Source organism: Triticum urartu, chromosome 7A, assembly GCF_056163025.1.
Source record: "Triticum urartu cultivar PI428250 chromosome 7A, HENAU_Tu73, whole genome shotgun sequence".
In the NCBI taxonomy this organism is placed as follows: Eukaryota; Viridiplantae; Streptophyta; class Magnoliopsida; order Poales; family Poaceae; genus Triticum; species Triticum urartu.
This window is the reverse complement of record NC_141879.1, coordinates 531953704-531963008: the sequence shown is the minus strand read 5'-3', so window position 1 is coordinate 531963008 and position 9305 is coordinate 531953704.

The following is a 9305-nucleotide window of genomic DNA, read 5'->3' as shown; positions in this document are numbered from 1 at the left end:
TCAAAGCAAGATAAGATGCATAAAAGATAAACATCACATGCAATCAATATAAGTGATATGATATGGCCATCATCATCTTGCGCCTTTGATTTCCATCTCCAAAGTATTGTCATGATCTCTATCGTCACCGGCATGACACCATGATCTCCATCATCTTGATCTATATCAATGTGTCATCACGTGGTCGTCTCGCCAACTATTGCTCTTGCAACTATTGCTATCGCATAGCGATAAAGTAAAGCAATTATTTGGTGCTTGCATCTTATGCAATAAAGAGACAACCATAAGGCTTTTGCCAGTTGTCGATAACTTTAACAAAACATGATCATCTCATACAACAACTTATATCTTATCACGTTTTGACCATATCACATCACAACATACCCTGCAAAAACAAGTTAGACGTCCTCTACTTTGTTGTTGCATGTTTTACGTGGCTGCTACGGGCTTAAGCAAGAACCAATCTTACCTACGCATCAAAACCACAACGATAGTTTGTCAAGTTGGTGCTGTTTTAACCTTCGCAAGGACCGGGCGTAGCCACACTTGGTTCAACTAAAGTTGGAGAAATTGTCACCCGCAAGCCACCTATGTGCAAAGCACGTCGGGAGAACCGGTCTCGCGTAAGCGTACGCGTAATGTCGGTCCGGGCCGCTTCGTCCAACAATACCACCGAACCAAAGTATGACATGCTGGTAAGCAGTATGACTTATATCGCCCACAACTCACTTGTGTTCTACTCGTGCATATAACATCAACATATAAAACCTAGGCTCGGATGCCACTGTTGGGTTTCGTAGTAATTTCAAAAAAATTCCTACGCTCACGCAAGATCATGGTGATGCATAGCAACGAGAGGGGAGAGTATGATCTACGTACCTTGTAGATCGACGACGGAAGCGTTTGGTTGATGTAGTCGTACGTCTCCACGGCCCGACCGATCAAGCACGGAAACTACGGTACCTCCGAGTTCTAGCACACATTCAGCTCGATGACGATCCCCGGACTCCGATCCAGCAAAGTGTCGGGGAAGAGTTCCGTCAGCACGACGGCGTGGTGACGATCTTGATGTACTACTGCAGCAGGGCTTCGCCTAAACACCGCTACAATATTATCGAGGACTATGGTGGAAGGGGGCACCGCACACGGCTAAGAATATGATCACGTGGATCAACTTTTGTTCATGGGGTGCCCCTTGCCTCAGTATATAAAGGATGGAGGAGGAGGAGGCCGGCCAAGGCAATTGGTGCGGCCAGGATGTGGAGTCCTACTAGGACTCCAAGTCCTAGTAGGAGTACACCAAGAGGGGAGGGAGGGAGAAGGAAGTAGAGGAGAAGGAAAGGTGGCCGGCCCCCTTTTCCCTAGTCCAATTCGGACTAGAGGGGAGGGGGGGCGCAGCAGCCCCTTGGCCCTTTTTCCTCTTCCCACTAAAGCCCATCAAGGCCCATTGCTTCTCCCGTAACTACCCGGTACTCCGAAAAATACCCGAATCACTCGAAACCTTTCCGATGTCCGAATATAGTCGTCCAATATATCGATCTTTACGCCTCGACCATTTCGAGACTCCTTGTCATGTCCCCGATCTCATCTGGGACTCTGAACTCCTTCGGTACATCAAAACTCATAAACTCATAATATAACTGTCATCGAAACCTTAAGCGTGCGGACCCTACGGGTTCGAGAACAATGTAGACATGACCGAGACACGTCTCCGGTCAATAACCAATAGCGGGACCTGGATGCCCATATTGGCTCCTACATATTCTACGAAGATCTTTATCGGTCAGACCGCATAACAACATACGTTGTTCCCTTTGTCATCGGTATGTTACTTGCCCGAGATTTGATCGTCGGTATCTCAATACCTAGTTCAATCTCGTTACCGGCAAGTCTCTTTACTCGTTCCGTAATACATCATCCCGCAACTAACTCATTAGTTGCAATGCTTGCAAGGCTTAAGTGATGTGCATTACCGAGAGGGCCCAGAGATACCTCTCCGACAATCGGAGTGACAAATCCTAATCTCGAAATACGCCAACCCAACATGTACCTTTGGAGACACCTGTAGAGCACCTTTATAATCACCCAGTTACGTTGTGACGTTTGGTAGCACACAAAGTGTTCCTCCGGCAAACGGGAGTTGCATAATCTCATAGTCATAGGAACATGTATAAGTCATGAAGAAAGCAATAGCAACATACTAAACGATCGGGTGCTAAGCTAATGGAATGGGTCATGTCAATCAGATCATTGAACTAATGATGTGATCCCGTTAATCAAATAACAACTCTTTGTCCATGGTTAGGAAACATAACCATCTTTGATTAACGAGCTAGTCAAGTAGAGGCATACTAGTGACACTCTGTTTGTCTATGTATTCACACATGTATTATGTTTCCGGTTAATACAATTCTAGCATGAATAATAAACATTTATCATGATATAAGGAAATAAATAATAACTTTATTATTGCCTCTAGGGCATATTTCCTTCAGATACTATTTCACCAATGGGAATTGTTAGAGATGTTGAAGTCTTGTGTGGGAAAACTAAATATCCTACTGATTTTCTTGTTCTTGGTTCCCCACAAGATAGCTTTTGTCCCATTATATTTGGTAGACCCTTCTTAAATACTGTTAATGCTACCATAGATTGCAAAAGGGATGTTGTTACTATTGGTTTAGATGATATGACTCATGAATTTAATTTTTCTAAATTTAGTAGACAACACCGTGAAGAAGAATTACCTAGTAAGGATGAAATTATTGGTCTTGCTTCTATTGCCGTACCTCCTAGTGATTCTTTAGAACAATACTTGCTAGACCATGAAAATGACATGTTTATGAATGAAAGAAGGGAACTAGATGAAGTATTCTTTAAACAAGAACCTATTCTGAAAAACAATTTACGTGTTGAAATCCTAGGGGATCCTCCTCCACCCAAGGGTGATCCTGTGTTTGAGCTTAAACCATTACCTGATACTCTTAAATATGCTTATCTTGATGAGAAAAAGATATATCCTGTTATTATTAGTGCTAACCTTTCAGAACATGAAGAAGAGAGATTATTGAAAACTCTGAAGAAGCACCGCGCTGCTATTGGGTATACTCTTGATGATCTTAAGGGCATTAGTCCCACTCTATGTCAACATAAAATTAATTTGGAAGAAGATGCTAAACCAGTTCGTGATCATCAACGCCGGCTGAATCCTAAAATGAAAGAAGTGGTAAGAAAGGAGATACTAAAGCTCCTTGAGGCAGGTATAATTTATCCCGTTGCTGATAGTCAATGGGTAAGCCCTGTCCATTGTGTCCCTAAGAAGGGATGTATTACTGTTGTTCCTAATGATAAAGACGAATTGATTCCTCAAAGAATTATTACACGTTATAGGATGGTAATTGATTTCCGCAAATTAAATAAGGCTGCTAAAAAAGATCATTACCCCTTACCTTTTATCAATCAAATGCTAGAAAGATTATCCAAACATACACATTTTTGCTTTCTAGATGGTTATTCTGGTTTCTCTCAAATACCTGTGTCGGCCAAAGATCAATCAGAACCTACTTTTACATGCCCTTTTGGTACTTTTGCTTATAGACGTATGCCTTTTGGTTTATGTAATGCACCTGCTACCTTTCAAAGATGCATGATGGCTATATTCTCTGACTTTTGTGAAAAGATTTGTGAGGTTTTCATGGACGACTTTTCCGTCTATGGATCTTCTTTTGATGATTGCTTGAGCAACCTTGATCGAGTTTTGCAGAGATGTGAAGAAACTAATCTTGTCTTGAATTGGGAAAAGTGCCACTTTATGGTTAATGAAGGTATTGTCTTGGGGCATAAAGTTTCTGAAAGAGGTATTGAAGTTGGTAAAGCCAAGGTTGATGCTATTGAAAAGATGCCATGTCCCAAGGACATCAAAGGTATAAGAAGTTTCCTTGGTCATGCCGGTTTTTATAGGAGGTTCATTAAGGACTTCTCAAAAATCTCTCGACCTCTGACTAATTTATTACAAAAAGATATACCATTTGTTTTTGATGATGATTGCGTAGAAGCATTTGAAATACTTAAGAAAGCATTGATCTCTGCACCTATTGTTCAGCCACCTGATTGGAATTTACCCTTTGAAATTATGTGTGATGCTAGTGATTATGTTGTAGGTGATGTTCTAGGACAAAGAGTTGATAAGAAACTAAGTGTTATTCAATATGCTAGTAAAACTCTAGACAATGCTCAAAGAAATTATGCTACTACTGAAAAAGAATTCTTAGCCGTTGTATTTGCTTGTGATAAGTTTAGACCTTATATTGTTGATTCTAAAGTAACTATTCACACTGATCATGCTGCTATTAAATATCTTATGAAAAAGAAAGATGCTAAACCTAGACTTATTAGATGGGTTCTCTTGCTACAATAATTTGATTTGCATATTGTTGATAGAAAAGGAGCTGACAGCCCCATTGCAGACAACTTGTCTAGGTTAGAAAATGTGCTTGATGACCCACTACCTATTGATGATAGCTTTCCTGATGAGCAATTAAATGTCATAAATGCTTCTCATACTGCTCCATGGTATGCTGATTATGCTAATTACATTGTTGCTAAGTTTATACCACCTAGTTTCACATACCAGCAAAAGAAAAAGTTCTTCTATGATTTGAGGCATTACTTTTGGGATGACCCAGATCTTTATAATTAAGGAGTATATGGTGTTATTAGATGTTGTGTACCTGAGCATGAACAGGAACAGATCATACGCAAGTGTCACTCCGAAGCTTATGGAGGACACCATGCTGGAGATAGAACTGCACATAAGGTACTGCAATCTGGTTTTTATTGGCCTACTCTCTTCAAGGATGCCCGTAAGTTTGTCTTATCTTGTTATGAATGTCAAAGAATTGGTAATATTAGTAGACGTCAAGAAATGGCTATGAATTATTCACTTGTTATTGAACCATTTGATGTTTGGGGTTTTGACTATATGGGACCTTTTCCTTCCTCTAATGGTTATACACATATTTTCGTTGCTGTTGATTACGTTACTAAGTGGGTAGAAGCTATTCCAACTAGTAGTGCTGATCATAACACTTCTATCAAAATGCTTAAAGAAGTTATTTTTCCAAGATTTGGAGTCCCTAGATATTTAATGACTCATGGTGGTTCACATTTTATTCATGGTGCTTTCCGTAAAATGCTTCCTAAATATGATGTTAATCATAGAATTGCATCTCCTTATCACCCTCAGTCTAGTGGTCAAGTAGAATTGAGTAATAGAGAACTCAAATTAATTTTGCAAAAGATTGTTAATAGGTCTAGAAAGAATTGGTCCAAGAAACTTGATGATGCATTATGGGCCTATATAACTGCATATAAAAATCCTATGGGTATGTCTCAATATAAAATGGTCTATGGAAAAGCATGTCACTTACCTCTCGAACTAGAACACAAGGCTTATTGGGCTATTAAAGAACTTAATTATGATTTTAAACTTGCCGATGAGAAGAGGTTATTTGATATTAGCTCACTTGATGAATGGAGAACCCAAGCCTACGAAAATCCAAGTTGTTTAAAGAAAAAGTTAAAAGATGGCATGACAAAAGGATACAAAAGCGTGAGTTTAATGTAGGTGATTATGTATTGCTATACAACTCTCGTTTAAGATTTTTTGCAGGAAAACTTCTCTCTAAATGGAAAGGTCCTTACGTTATCGAGGAGGTCTACCGTTCCGGTGCCATAAAAATCAACAACTTCGAAGGCACAAATCCGAAGGTGGTGAACGGTCAAAGAATCAAACACTATATCTCAGGTAATCCCATAAATGTTGAAACCAATGTTATTGAAATCGTAACCCCGGAGGAATACATAAGGGACACTTTCTGGAACGTTTCAGACTCCGAAAAGGAATATGTATGTTGTACGGTAAGTAAACCGACTCCAAAACAGTTTTTAAGGCAATATTTCTCCGTTTTGGATTATTTAGAAAAATAGAAAAATAAGCAGCAGTCCGGGAAGGACATGATGTCTCCACGAGGGTGGAGGGCGCGTCCTACCCTACTGGGCGCGCCCCCTACCTCGTGGGCACCTCGTGTGCTCTCTGGACTCCGTTTTCGTACACGACACATATTTTGGTCGGTAAAAATTCATTATATAATCTCCCGGGGATTTTGACTCCCGTATCACGCAAAAATCTCCTGTCTTTGTTTCGAGCTGTTTTTCTGACAGATCTAGATTATCATGGCGTCTCCAAGTGCTCCCAAGGACAAGTTCTTTGATAAGGTCATCAACCCTTACCTCGCGGAGGTGCAGCGACACCCTCAAACCATTGAGATGCGTGATGGGTTGTTGCACATCCGTGATGCTGAGGGACCAAAGGGGACCAGAAGCGTGGAGACGAGGCTCGAAGCAATGGAGCAACAAGTTTTCAAGTGTCAGGGGATGGTGGAGCGTGGACTCAACTCCAACCACATGATGATCGCAGAATTCACCAACAAACACAAGCTGGATGCCGACAACATCGGGGAGACCATCTTCAAGCTTCACGAGAAAATTGAGCACCTTCAAGCTCAAATCTATGACCTACAAAACCAAAACTATGAGTATGAATATAGATTCAAAAGGATGAGTTTGGCTGCAGATTTGAGGATCCCGGAGACTCGGCCATCTTTCTATGATGGTGAGCCTATGCCTTGGAAGAAGGACGACAAACCTACGCCATCAACAAAATCACCACCGTCTCCACCAACAAAGAAGAATTGAGTATCTGGTATGGGCACTCCACTTGGCAACTGCCAAGCTTGGGGGAGTGCCCCAGTATCGTATCACCATCACTTTATCTTTACCTTTTTCTTAATTCGATCCTTTTGGTAATATCTTGATCTAGTAGAATAAAAGTTCCTAGTATGATCTAGTCGTGAGTTTTGCTTTATTATCCTTCTATGTAATCGAGTCCGTGAGCTATATAATAAAGATTAGTGTTGAGTCAAGGGCTTGATTATTTTGCCATGATCCTAAGTGAATAAAAGAAAAGAGAAAGAAATAAAAAGAAACAAAGAGGTCATGTGAGTCTTATGGAGAGTAATGAGCTCACATAGAAAGAGTATGATGAATAAAAGTTGTTGAGGGTTGACAAACACAGTTTTGGTCATCGTTGCAATTAATAGGAAGTAATAAAGAAAGAGAGGTCTTCACATATAAATATACTATCTTGGACATCTTTTATGATTGTGAGCACTCACTAAAATATGACATGCTAAAGAGTTGGCATTGGACAAGGAAGACAACATAATGGGTTATGTTTCCTTACATCTGAGATGAATTATATTGTCTTGGATCTTCCAACATGATGAGCTTGCCTTTCCCCCTCATGCTAGCCAAATTCATTGCACCAAGTAGAGATACTACTTGTGCTTCCAAACACCCTCAAACCAGTCTTGCCATAAGAGTCCACCATATCTACCTATGGATTGAGTAAGATCCATCAAGTAAGTTGTCATCGGTGCAAGCAATAAAAATTGCTCTTTAAATATGTATGATTGATTGGTGTGGAGGAAATAAGCTTTATACGATCATGTGATATGGAAGTAATAAAAGCGACAGACTGCATAATAAAGGTCCATATCACAAGGGTCAATATAAAGTGATGTTCTTTCGCATTAAGATTTTGTGCATCCAACCATAAAAGTGCATGACAACCTCTGCTTCCCTCTGCGAAGGGCCTATCTTTTACTTTTATCTCCTACAGTGCATAAGAGTCATGGTGATTTTCACCCTTCCTTTTTACATTTTATCCTTTGGCAAGCACAATATGTTGGAAAGATCCTGGTATATATGGCTAATTGGATGTGAGTTTCCATGAACTATTACTGTTGACATTACCTTTGCGGTAAACGTTGGGAGGCAAAACTATAAGCCCCTATCTTTCTCTGTGTCCGATTAAAACTTCATACCCATAAGTATTGCGTGAGTGTTAGCAATTGTGAAAGATTATATGATAGTTGAGTATGTGGACCTGCTGAAAAGCTCTTATACATTGACTCTTTCCTATGTTATGATAAATTGCAATTGCTTCAATGACTGAGATTGTAGTTTGTTAGTTTTCAATAAAGTTTACAATTCATACTTGATATTGTGATTGAATTATTACTCTAGCATTAGAGATCATATGACAAGAGTTATATAAGTTGTTGTTCTAAGAATGATCATAATGCCCTCATGTCCGTATTTTATTTTTATCGACACCTCTATCTCTAAACATTTGGACATATTTTTTGATTTCGGCTTTTCGCTTGAGGACAAGCGAGGTCTAAGCTTGGGGGAGTTGATATGTTCATTTTGCATCATGCTTTTATATCAATATTTATTGCATTATGGGCTGTTATTACACATTATGTCACAATACTTATGCCTATTCTCTCTTATTTTACAAGGTTTACATAAAGAGGGAGAATGCCGGCAACTGGGATTCCGGGCTGGAAAAGGAGCAAATATTAGAGACCTATTCTGCACAACTCCAAAAGTCCTGAAACTTCACGGAAGATGTTTTCCAAATATATAAAAATACTGAGAGCAAGAACTTCACCAGGGGGGCCACACCCTGCCCACGAGGGTGGGGGGCGCGCCCCCCTACCTCGTGGGCCCCCTCGTGGCCCTCCGGTGGCCATCTTTTGCTATATGGAGTCTTTCGATGGGAAAAAATCATAAGCCATCTTCTCGGATGAAACTCCGTCGCCACGAGGCGGAACCTTGGCGGAACCAATCTAGGGCTCTGGCGGAGCTGTTCCGCCGGGGAAACTTCCCTCCCGGAGGGGGAAATCATCGTCAACACCAACACCAACGCTCCTCTCATCGGGAGAGGGCAATCTCCATCAACATCTTCATTAGCACCATCTCATCTCAAAACCCTACTTCATCTCTTGTATCCAATTCTTGTCTCCAAGTTTAGGATTGGTGCTAGTAGGTTGCTAGTGGTGTTAATTACTCCTTGTAGTTGATACTAGTTGGTTTAATTGGTGGAAGATCATATGTTCAGATCCTATATGCATATTAATACCCCTCTGATTATGAACATATTTATGCTTTGTGAGTAGTTACTTTTGTTCCTGAGGACATGGGAGAAGTCTTGCTATTAGTAGTCATGTGAATTTGGTATTCGTTCGATATTTTGATGAGATGTATGTTGTCTCCCCTCTAGTGGTGTTATGTGAACATCGACTACATGACACTTCACCATTATTTGGGCCTAGAGGAAGGCATTGAGAAGTAATAAGTAGATGATGGGTTGCTAGAGTGACAGAAGCTTAAACCCT